Source organism: Populus trichocarpa, chromosome 9, assembly GCF_000002775.5.
Source record: "Populus trichocarpa isolate Nisqually-1 chromosome 9, P.trichocarpa_v4.1, whole genome shotgun sequence".
NCBI lineage: Eukaryota > Viridiplantae > Streptophyta > Magnoliopsida > Malpighiales > Salicaceae > Populus > Populus trichocarpa.
Window position 1 is genome coordinate 3,161,349 of NC_037293.2, and position 13,946 is coordinate 3,175,294.

Here is a 13,946-nt window from a genome sequence, read left to right on the forward strand (position 1 = left end):
CTTACTAAAATAATATTCATAATTTATTTTAGAGTCCAGTTCTTAAGATCTGCAGTGTTATTTTATTAAAGTGAGTTTGAAGCAGTAGTTTAGTGGATAATATCATTTTGAGAGCCAAATTTATCAAAAGGTATCTTATATTCACCACCTATATTATTTTTTATTTCTTTTATATTTTTATTGAGTTAATTATCAACTTCATTTTTATAAGCTTAAACATTTCAAAAACCTCATCTTTACTTTTAGCAAATAGATATAACAATATCTTGTGCAATCATCTATATTTTTCCCGATCTTTAGTTTACACAAATTATAAATCACCAATATTAAAGTGAATTAAATCTAGAAACTCACTACTTCTTTTAATTATCTAAAATATACCCTTTGTAAATGTTTTATTCTATATAAATTTCAACTTATGATTTTTCTAAAAAGCATATTTGGTAATAACTCAAGTTTTATATTTTTATTGAGTTAATTATCAATTTTATTCTTATAATGCTTAAACATCTCAAGAGTCTTATCTTTGCTTCTTAGCAAAAAGATATAATAATATCTTGTGCAATCATTTAGACTATTTTCTATCTTTAGTTTAAACAAATTATAAATCATCAATATTAGAGTGAATTAAATCTAAAGATTCACTACTTGTTTTAATTGTTTGAAATAAAGACTTTGTAATTTTTTTATTCTATATAAATTTCACACTTTTGATTTTTTAAAAAAACATAGTTGGTGGTAAATCAAGTTTTACCAATCTTTATATATAATTATAATTCACATGTTCTAATTTTTCATGCCACATTTCATTGACTCAAGCAAATAAAAGGAAGCAACAATTTTATTATAATTCTGACATCTAATTTATCATCACATTCATCTTAAAAAAACCACCACACATATACCCCTTATCTATAAATATCTCACTCTTTATGAGTACAAATTTTATCAAAGACCATTTTTAAACCATGTTTGCTTAATAATAAGTAAAACACTAAATTCTTGACAATGTCATAAACATGAAATATATTGTTGAGGATAAGAAATTTCCTAGAAGTCATCTTTAAAATGACCTTTTTAATGTCCATCACTTTTTAGGTTGATGAATTTCTTATATACAAATATTCATCATCCACTTCTTTATAAGTTGATAAAATCCTTTTATTGACGCAAACATATCATGTAGCACCAATATCAATCAACTACCACTAAAGATTATTGATCAATTTGACTTTGAAGACAATAATAGACAAGCTCATTTACAAAACTTTATTTGACAGGTTTTGAACCTCTATGACATTGTATTGAGTAGCCATTCCTCTCTCAAGGTTGTTTGTTGAGTTCTATTTCTATAATCATTGGCTTGATGTCTAGTTTTATTGTAGATGAAACACTTACTATCGAATGTTTTTGGTAATACTTTGTCCCTTCACAACTAGCTTTTTCTTTTGGTTTTTATTATGGTTTCTCACCACTTTTCAACAATATTACTTTGAGGACCATAGAGGAAGTATTGGCTACTCTTTCAAACAACTTATTATTCTTTTTTATCATCAATCTTAGAATGATGTCTTCACTTCTCATGTCCTTATACTTATGATTAAGATAGTTCTTAAAGTCTTTTTAAAATGGTGGCACTTTCTCAATAATTGCAACCATTTAAAATGATTCACTTAGAACCATCCCTTTCTAGCTTTTTCTTTTGGTTTTTATTATGGTTTCTCACCACTTTTCAACAATATTACTTTGAGGACCATAGTGGAAGTATTGGCTACTCTTTCAAACAACTTATTATTCTTTTTTATCATCAATCTTAGAATGATGTCTTCACTTCTCATGTCCTTATACTTATGATTAAGATAGTTCTTAAAGTCTTTTTAAAATGGTGGCACTTTCTCAATAATTGCAACCATTTAAAATGATTCACTTAGAACCATCCCTTTTATATGAATGTTATGCAAGATGAATTGAAACTCTTGTATTAGCTTATTATTATCTTTGAATTTACCATCTTAAAATCCAAAACTTTATCGACTATGAGCTTTTTCATGAAAACATATTTAGTCTTGTATATTTTCGATCCAAAGCTTCTCATAGGGCCTTTGCAATATTGATTGAACTATGCATATCATGTAATATGTTTTCTAAACCATTTAAAATGTTGTTCTTACATGTGAAATTATTATGTATCCATGCATCCATAACTGCCACAATGGTAAGATTAGATTCATCATCTGACAGTTATGGTGCATCTTCAATAAAGATCTTCACCTAATTCAAGGTTGTGAGATAGAAGAGCATCTTCTGTTTCCACCTTTTAGAATTCACATCATTGAACTTCTCAAGTTTCTCATCATGCACCACATAAAGTGAAGGACAAATCCTCCTTACCAACATGATATTCTCAAGTTTCTCACTGTGCACCATAAAATATGATGGTAGAATCCTCTATGCCAAAGCAATACTTTCTAAAACAACATTACAACATTTAATATTACTAAAGTAATATTTCAAAAAAAAAAACTAGAAGCTACTCAGGCCGATTGACTAGTCTTGCTTTAACCAATTTTTTAATTTCCCATTTTATTTTATTTTTTCAAGTGAGAAAGTAACATGTCACAAACTTTTTTTCATTTGATTATAAAAAAATAATAAACTCATCTTATATAGTTTTATAACATATAACCAATAAATAATTTTATACTAAATTAAAATCTTGGAGCAATATAAGCAATAAGTGTAGTAGTTTTTTTCTTTTTCTCAATCAAATAATTTAAGAATTATTTGATTAATAAACAAACAATAATAAAAGCAATATATATAAAATAATAATTACACAAATAAAATATTCTTTAATTAATTTTTTCATAAATTATTAACTTAACTAGCTTTTAAAATAATTAAACGTAAAATTTGTCTTAAGTTTGTTGGATTTAATAAATAAAAAGTTTAATCTATTTTCACAAAGATAAATAAAAGTAAATTTATTTAACTAAAGTTGATCTATTATTAAATCTAAATATTAGATCATATAACAAATTAAAAACTATAAAGAATAAAATGGGAAAGCATACAAAGCAATATATAAAAAAATTAAACTAGCATGCCAACAAAAAAAATAAAAACTTAAATTATTAACCAATTAAATCACACTTGTTTAAGCGCATATTATACAATACAACAAATGAAGGTGATTGTTGCAAAAGTTATACCCTTTGTCCTTAAGATAAATTTTGTTTGTCAATTGGTGCAAGCAGTAGATGCAAATTGCCTACCAAGATCCAAGAATCATATACTTAGTGTTGATGCGCATCAACATTAAGACTAAGAAAACTTTTTTTAAAAAGATCAATCTGTTTTTTGTCTACATGAAAACTAGAATAACCATAGAAGACATAAGTAAATAAAGATATTTAAAAAATAATACTTTTTTTGTTGATTTTTCATATAAGATCAATTTCACACACACACGAAAACTATAATAGCCATGGCTTTTTGGAAGAGAGGAAGAGTTTTTATTTTTAGTTTTATTTATCCAATTTGGGATAATGTTTTATGGTTAAGATCAATTTAAAATCAATTTCTTATTTATCTAAATATGATTTTAGGTTTTATAATATTTCATATTATAGTATTCATGTTGGTTAATGTTTTCCAACAAAGTTTTAACCAAAATAATTCCTAAACACCATATATAAAAGTCATAAATAGAAGTTCTGAAAATTAATATAATGAATAATTTTTATTAAATAGGCATGATTTATTATTAAAAATTAATCATAGTGGATTTCGAGAGTATAGTCTATCATATATTAGTTTTTTGTATTTAACCCAATAATTTTCAAAGACTTTAATTGATTAATCTGGTTGTTTGCATTTTTAAACATGATGGAGTTCGTGGAGAATATTTCTTCAATTCAAAACCTTTTGATGGATATTTTAGTTATTGTTCCTAGTTTATAGTTTAATTTAGATAATCATGCAATTTTTTGCATTCAAGTTAATCTAGTAAAAGATATCAAAGTCAAAAACCCAACATGCATACTAAGCTTATAATTGAACACTTTAACCATAAAAAATTATACCACATACATACCATCACATACAAATTCAATATTATAATTAAGTTAAAACTAGTGTAATATACTTACTTGCTAGAGACCTTAGAATCAAAATCAAAAAGTAGTTTATTGTTGTCAATGATTAATCATTTGTTTTTAAAATTTTATTGCTTCTCACATTGTGCAAACAGAATGTATACAATTAGTCTCTTATGATTCTAACAACTTCTTCATATTTATGTATACTTATAATTAAGATCCACAAACTCAAGGAAATATAACTCGGTATCTCTCTACAATAATAGAACATAAGCTCTAGAGTTTGAGAAAAACTCAAAAAGGAACAAAGCTTAAAACAGAGGAAGATAATATGAAAATTGAGGTGGAAAGGTGTCTAGAATCTATGTAAAACAAATATTTTTCAACTTTTTTTATAGTGAATTTTAAAACAAAAATGATGCAGAATTAATTTTGATAATTACCATAATTAACTCACACCCACCATAAAAAGAATAAAAACCTGATAGTTTTTTTTTTAAAATCTTGAAAACCAAATGTTTTTCTTTGAAAAGGTTGTTAAAAAAGAAGAAGAAAATTGTTTAGACTCTTTATTCTTAAGCTAGATATATAAAAGGGTTAGTAAAAAAGTCTTTATTGGTCAAATAATTATTTTATAATAAACTCAAATCTAAATTCAAAATAGATTAAGCAAAACTCAAACCTGAGTCTAAGGCCCGTGGCTAGTAACTCATGGCCTAAGCTCGTGTTCATGCTCATGCTTGAGCCAAGTGAAGCATGCACACGTGAGTGAGACTCAAACTATTTTGCTAAGATTCATTCATGACTCTTTAATTTTTTAATATAAAAACTATAAAATAATCTTGTATTTTTTCAATATAGGATAAAAAAAATTTAAATTTTATAAAAACATGCCTATCAATGATTTTTTAAGACAAGTTTCTTATTTATCAATTTATTTTAATCATACTAATGTCAAATATTAAATTTTTTTTTTGTTAAATTTTAATTTTCAACAAAATTTTAAAAATAAAATAAGTGGATTCCATTTTAAATTTGACTTAATATATATCTATTAACTATGTTTTTTACAACAAAGTCCATTGTCGGTAATTTGTTTCTCATAACAAATGCAATTTCTTGGAGTAATGGAAGCTTATATGAAACTCTCTAGAGCTATCACTTGAAAAGGATGTGTTGCTTTATTTGGATACATGTGATGAAAAGGTGAAAGCAAATGTTCATATAAATATAGTACAATATTTTTTTTTTTAGTTTAACGTGGGTGTCCGGGCCAGCTTGCGCGCACCTCGACTAATCCCACGGGTCCTGAAGTTAACGACCATGTAAACCTCCAGTGGCCATCATATGAGCAACCACTTGAAAAGGATGTGTTGCTTTATTTGGATACATGTGACGAAAAGGTGAAAGCAAATGTTCATATAAATATAGTACAATATTTTTTTTTTAGTTTAACGTGGGTGTCCGGGCCAGCTTGCGCTCACCTCGACTAATCTCACGGGTCCTGAAGTTAACGACCATGTAAGCCTCCAGTGACCATCATATGAGCAACTACAGGGCTCGAACCTGAGACCACAGAGGAAGCAAACCTCTTGGTCAATATAGTACAACATTTAATAAGACGTGAGGTGTGACAAATGTAAATCATGAAAATATGCGTACATCACTTAAAGATACAATTTCTTTTCACGGGCTCAATTGTTGGTGCAGATGATAAGTATAAAACTTATGCGAGAAAAAAACTGAAAAATTGATTAAATCAAGAAAACTAGAAAAAAAAATAATTGAAAAAATTGAACTGTTAAAAAAAACTGATTAAATCGATTAAAATTTTGAAAAAACCAACCGGTTCAGTTCCGGTTTGATAAGCCTGAAACCGAAAAAACCGAGTCGAATCCAAACAAAAAAAACCGGAAAAAAACCGAACCAAACAGGAAAAAAACCGAGCCAAACCAAAAAAACCAAGCCAAACCGGTTTTTGTCCTAAAAAACCAAACCAAACCGAAACCGGTCGGTTTGAACCGGTTTCGGTTCGATTTCGATTTTTTTTATTAAAAAAATTCGGTTTAGCTATTTATTTTTAATAAAAATCAAACCGAACAAAAAATAATTGCTTTTAAAACTTACTATCATTACAATTAAAATATTTGAGATGAAAAACACTGTTTATATAAACAATCAACCACCTTCATGTTTTTTTTATTCAAGCTCTTTTTTATAGGATATTTTTTTCTTTTAAGTCTTTTTTTGTTTTTTATCTTTTGCTTCCCAGTTAACAAACCTCTACCCTTTTCTTTTTTTTCATTCACGTACTTTTATTTTATTAGTTCCTTTTACTTTTTATTTAATAAATATAGTGCGGTTTAAACCATAAAATAGTATTTAAAATTATGAACACACGAGACAATATAAGATAAAAAAATATTAAAAAAACAGTGAAAATGCTACATAGGAGAAAGACATAGTCAACTATAAGTTGCAATTATTCTTTTTTTTTTAATGATTTTTTGTCGCTTGACTTTTTTTTATTCTCAATTTAATCTTTTTACATTAAGTTGATTTGTGATTGAATTTGATATTTTGTATTGATTGATTTTATATAAGGCTCTCACAATGTTTAGAATAAATTTTGACGTTGTGTTCATGCTTAATTTAACAAAATAAAATTTAAGTTTATTTATTCAAACCAATTAAAACTTTTGGATCCAATTTCAAACTAAAATAAATATTCATTTTTTTCTCAAAAAAATAACATCTTTATCTCAGCTTCCCAGTTTAATCTTTAGTTATAATCAATAAATTTTTTATTATTTTTTAGCATATATAATTCTTAATTTATTTTATTAAATAACATATAAAATTTTTTGTTTATAGTAAACTTTTTCATAATAATAAAAAACATTTACCACAAAAAATGCTCAATCTCGCAGCGTAGCATGGGGGATCGAACTAGTTCAATATTTAGAGTTTTTAGGGTTTTTTTTTTAAGAATATTATAATTTATCTATATTTAAGGATTTGATTCATATAATAAAGAAAATATTTATTACATAAAGAAAAATCGAAATATCTATATCCAACTTGCAAAAGTACTATAAACTTCATTCTCAAGTGTAGGTGTCGTGACAACTAGTGCCTGCCATGCATTGATGCAGGACTGTGAGGCATGTGGGGTGCTATTGCCGTAGGATACAAGATTTTCGAATAAGGAAATTTATCCACTTGCCACAGTGTTCCGAAATGTTTTTAAAAAAATTTAAATTTTTTTATTTTACTTTAAATTAATATATTTTTAATGTTTTTAAATCATTTTGATACGTGAATGTTAAAAATAATTTTTAAAAATAAAAAATTATTATTTTAATGTGTTTTGGAATTAAAAACACTTTGAAAAGTAACCGCTACCGCACTTCCTAACACTACCAGACGTGTTTGGAAACGTATTTGAAACCGTATTCCCTTAAATTTTAAAAAAAAATTGCTAAAAATTATATTTTTTTATGTTTTTAGATCGTTTTGATGTATTGATCTGAAAAATACTTTTAAAAAAAATAAAAAATATTATTTTAATATATTTTTAAATAAAAAACATTTTAAATTACAACCGCTGTCATGATCCCAAATAAACCGGTGCAGTAAACCAGTGAGATGTGGTAGGTAGAGATTCATTAGTTGGCTGAGCCCCAGCTTCGAACCATAAAGTAAGACTCATGGAAGCTTTTAAAGCACAGGGAGCCACACCACGACCACGGCCAGTAGTCATCCCTCTCTCCTTAGTGCACCAGTTCATCAACACACACACATAGACATGATTTCCTCTTGGTCTCAGAATGAACTGACATGAATTACAGGAGGATTCGCTCCTTAATTATGAGCTGTATATTTTCGTGCATGATTTCCTGGAAAAATTAACTGGTGAACCTCCAGCAATTTGAGCAAGATGATTCTTCAATGAGTGATCAATATTGTAATGTCATGTTCGTTGGCAAGTAATCAAGCGGTTAGTTAAAACAACGCTAATGTTTCAAGCAGTATTCTCCTTCAACATTACATTAATACAACTATCCTCGATTAATAGGGTCTTCTAGAGAATGATAGCAATAGCAATTTAAAGTGTTTTTTTACTCGAAAATATATTAAAATAATATATATTTTTATTTTTATAAGTTATTTTTGACATCAGCACATCAAAACGAACTAAAAATACATAAAAAATTAATTTTAAACAAAAAATTTAATTTTTTTGAAAAATACAATTTTAACTGTTTTTTTCAAACACTGCCTAAGTGTTCAAGTAACTAAGAATTTAAGGGGAATAATTTTTTTATTAACATGGGTGTCCGGGTCAGTTTGCGCATACCTCGACTAATCCCACGGGCCCTGAAGTTAACGACCATGTAAGCCTCCAATGGCCTTGAGGTTAACGACCATATAAGTCTTCAATGGCCTTGAGGTTTGTGGGACTCGAATTGGTGACCTCTAGTGAGCAAATATATAGCCTAATCAGTTAAACTACACCCAAGGACGGAGCCAGGAATTTTCCTCCCCTAGGCTATTAAATAAATATATAATTTTTTTAAAGATTAATTATTAACTCATGTACATGAATTTTTGAAGTTAACAGTAAAGTTTTAATTCAAATACACTACCCAAAATATTAAAAAATAAATTTGAAAGTACATAAAATTTAAGTGAAAGTAAAAATAAACTCACTATTGAAGTTATATCTTTCGATGTTTTGTGGAATATATAATTCATTTATAATCGAATCTGAATCGATATTGTAACAACCCCTCAACCGGGATAAAATAGTAATCTCATATCAACTGAAAAAAAAATTAATTAAATTTTTTTCTCTCTCTCAATTCCTCTTTCCTTCACTTGATTCTTTCTTAGATTAGTGCTTTATAAGTTGGACTTTGCAAGTTTACAAGGTTATTCTCTCATTTTTTTTAATTTTTTCCTTGGATTTTTTTTTTATGTTTTTCCCTTACTTTTCTCTCTTTCTCTCTCGACTTTTTTTTTTCTATTCTACTTCTGCCCAGTCGGCAACATATAAAAAGAAGGAAGAGCTTATTTGTTTTATTTTTTAATGGCAAATAACCATTTTACCCTCAATGAGTCGTTTTGCTTTTATTTGACGGTCTTTTTTTTGTTAGCACTACCAAGCTCCATTCATTCTAAAATTTTAACCAGATTTTATTCAATATATTTTAAGATCTCTCATAAAATTTCAGTTTAATCTGATGGTCGAATTGAAAATTATGACCAATAACGTAAAACTGGTCAAATTGTGATTTTTCATCATATTTCTGAATTTCTTCAAAAATTCTAAAATTTTAACCCAAGCTAAAGCATCATATTAGAAGGCTCCACGTAAATTTTTAGAATTTTTTAATAACTCAATCAAGAATTATAATTTTTTTATATAAAACTAGTAAAAAATATTAATAAAATCTTAACCTGGATTATAGACCACCCAAGCCTTTAACATGCCTCCGCCCTTGACTACACCTCTCGGAATTAGAATTTAAGGGGAATATTGAACAGCTGAGTTATTACCCTATTTTATTGACAATTTTGAATTGATTTTTCTTCTCTAATTTACACTCTTGACATCTATACATTTATAGATAGCATGTGAGCTTTTCTTATCAAATGTCAAGAAATCTTCAAAATTGATTGAAACATCATTAATAAACCCATCAAAATTATATATATATATATATATATATATATATATATATATATATAGAGAGAGAGAGAGAGAGAGAGAGAGAGAGAGAGAGACACACACACACACACAAAGTTTCAATCTTCATTCCATACGATCCACCTGTGTGGTCTACCTATTTAATATTGAGATTCTAAAAATAGTAAGAGAAATACACTGCTTTTATTCAAGATTTCAATATATAGCTTATAAAATATAATTTAGGAAAAAGAGGAGGTGCGAGACATGAACCTAACTTAGAGGCCCATAAACACACCCTTTGCCCACAGTCCTTGCCCCTTCGTCTTCAGTAGGGACACATGCCTGTAGTCCCCAGAAGACGAATTAATCATTAGAATCTGCTAGCTTTTGTTCTTGTTTACAGCAACACAATATATAGCGAGCGCTTTCTCGTATTCGGATCTTTAATGTCCTTGATAATTAGGTAATGTCTATTTGATGTCCTTGATAATTAGGTTATGGCCACCTTATCTAGTAATGCACAAACGAGTCCTCACCTGCATATACATGTTTTGCCAGTTTTGGAAAGATCAAAATCCTTGATTGAGGTGTTGATTTCAGGCATGCAGCCTTTTCTTGTTGTAAGAGAGATTGAGTTATTTTTTAAAATGTTTTTGAAACGTAAATATAAATGGGTTTTTAATTTATTCTTAATTTAGTTCTATGATGGTGTTTTACAAGATTTAGGACTTGTTATTTAGTATTGCAATCTTGTTTTACGTACGATTTTTCTGATCATTTGTTTTGAGTTCATCAGTTTGAATTTACTAGTAGTACTTATACAAAAACATCTTGAAAAAAACACTAATGTTTTTGTGTACAAATTAGCTTCACAATCACTACGTGGATGGATGGTAGACTAGTTTTTTTTATATTTGGTGTTGTCAAATGCTCATTCATATCATGGTTGGAGTAGGCATTTAATTTTCTTGGTGGTGGGTTCATTTACAGAGTAGGTACTGAGATTTATCTTTATGGTTTGATCCTTGGCTGCAAGATGGCATATTAAGGTCGGATACACATTATTGATTTAGATTTCAAAGTTTCTTGTGGTGCTTTTGTGTACTAGCTACACATATTCAAGAATTAGTAAAACAGCTTATTCTGGCTTTTGTTCGAAGCTAGAAATCTTCTTCCAGATGCGAGGTGGACTTGGATTTGGAAATTGAAGGCTAAAAAAAAAAATCAAAATGTTCATTTAGCAATTATTTCATAATATCTTTCCCACTAATTTATTGAGGTTTAAACGCAATATTTCTTCATCTTCAATATGTGGTGGACGAGGATATTTTACATTGTATTAGAGATTGTGTGTTTGCTAGGAGTATTTGGCTTGGACTAAGTCTCACAAACCGGCAAGGGTTCTACTGTTCTGATGTGGTAGACTAAGTTCAAAGATTCGCCTCATCGGACATTTCCTTGTTATTCTTATCTGGTATCTGGTGGATTTGGAGGAGGGGGAATATTTTAGCTTTTAGGGAGGTGTATTTGGGGGATAACTGGTTGTTACGTCAAATTTACTTTTTAAAAAATATGTATTGCGATGCTAAGAATAATCCAAATATGGTGCGTAGGCACCCCATTATTGTCTTATGGCTTAGACCTGAAGAAAGATTTATTAAACTGGATGTGGGTTGCAGCTCTCTTAGGAACCCAGGGAGGATTGGATTTGGGGGGTCTCTTAAGAAATTCTGAAGAGAGATGGTTGATGGGTTTTACGGGTTATGGAGGTTTTGGTTCTAATATACTTCTAGAACTACTAGGAATTAAATATGGTTTATTGGTGTCATGGGATAGAGGTTTCAGAAAGGTCATATGCAACTCTGATTATACAGATGTTATTCGATTGATTCATGATGATTTTAACAAGTATCATTTATTTGAAATTGTTATTTTTTTACATCAAAGAACTCCTGACATGAAATTAGAAAATTCATTTGCTTCATACCTTGCACAAAACTAATTCATGTGCTGACTATATGGCTAAGCTTGCAGCTAAAATAACTCTGATTTATGTATTTGAGATAACCGTTCTTCAGGAGTTTGTCATTTGTTGTTATATGATTCTATAGTTTCTATTTACCTTAGAGTATCATAGTTTTCTTTTTTCTTTTCATTGTACCAAAAAAAATTATCATGGTTGGAGCATTCATCATAATAATAATCATAACTTATCAATTTAAAATTTAATCTTAAATAACTAACAAGCTAGACTCCCTGTTTAATTAGCAATGAAACCAAATTCTTTATATTATTCAATAATCTAGTAACGTGGGGTATATGTTCGTTATTCTTGAAATGATTATTTTTATTATGTTACTCCCTTAATTATTAAGATTTTCTATGTTTTTAGAAGTTTTCGATCGAGTCCAACATTGTTCGATAAAAATAAATATAATTTTTTATTTTTTATTAAATTAAACTAATATTTTGTCAAATCATTTTAAAAACCCAATTCTATATAGGAGCAATTGGTTTACCAATTGTTTTTGTTTATAGATCCAAATTAAACTCGGAAGCTATTTGTTTAATAAATTTTTTATTTTCCTGGTTATTTTTGTATTTTTTCTATTTAGATTATAACCTACAATTTAATTATAATTTTACTAATTAAAATGTTTTTCTTGTATTTAATTAATAGTCTTGCAAGCTATCTATACAATAAATTAAAAAAATTTCCTATTCAAAAAAGAATTTTATAAATTATAAACTTTTCAGAACATATCAAAGTTTTTTTCTAAAACCTAAGCTAAGACCATGGAAATTTCTATCTTTTTAATAGCCACATGAGCTCAAATTCGTGAAAAAAATTGTTAATATCCTCATAGATTTCATAGTGATTTAAGCAAATGGGTGATAATGGTAGAATTCATATCCTTCGAGGGGAAAAGGTAAAATTCAAACTTGCTGGAAACAAAACTCTCTCATGGTGTCTGATATCTTTTCTTTCGACGAGGGAAAAGGCAACAGAACCCGACGGAGTTCTCAATGTGTTGATTAAGGGCGGACAGTTTCAGGCGATTATAATATTCTTGGTCCCTCCCTACTCTCTAGTCTTTTGCTGGGAATACGAGAATAAAATGCTGGTTATGCGCTGAAATTTCTTGCATTTTTAATCATAAAATGAAGCAAAGATGGAAAGTGACTGTTAAGTAACGTTTGCAATAAATAAAAATATTAAAAATAAAAATATATTTAGTTAAAAAAAATATAAAAATAAATCTTGTCTCTAAAATATTTTTAGAGTAAATTTATGTATTTTTAAAATAAAAGGTATAGAAAGGATATGTTTATAAAGATTACTTTTTATTTTTTATTCCTAAAATATCATTGTGAAAAACTCTCAATTCCAGAATTATCCAGCTAAGAAATATTAGGATAAAAATTATTATTATCATAGTTTTAAAATTTAATTTGGGGGTCAATCTGAGGCAAAGCTCAGGTCATGGATCGGGTTGATCCAAGTCAGGGTAAGAATAAAAGTGGTTGTTATCATAGTTTTAAAATCTGATTCAGAGATCGATTTGGCGTAAGGCCCGGTCACGAGTAGGGTTGACCGTTAACTGAGGTCAATGTAAGGACAAAAATAGTTGTTATCATAGTTTTAAAACTTAACTCGGGGATTGACTTGACGTAAGACCCAGGTGTCAGGAGGGTCAACCCGGTCAACATAAAATAAAAGTTGTTATTATCATAATTTTAGAACTCGATTCAAGAGTGAACTCGAGGGAAGACCCGGGTCAATGTATAAATAAAAGTAGTTATTATCATAGTTTTAAAACTCGATTCAGGATTCAATCCAAGACAACGTTTAGGTCATGGGTTAGAAGGGTCAACCCGGCTGACCCAAATGTTTTTTTTTAAATAACTGAAGCAACCTTGTTTTCATCAAAAAAAATTTATAAAAAAATCAACGAGATTTTTATCCATATTTTATCTCAGGTTGACTTATTTTCTTGATTGGGTCAGGTTAAATTAATCATTCACTTATTTTTTCCTAAACTCGAACTAGTTTAGGTCCTTGATCAACCCGTCAAGTTAGTCCTGATTTTATAATTAAGATTATTATGATATTATTAACTTCAACACTCAATATAAACTAAAATAAAAAT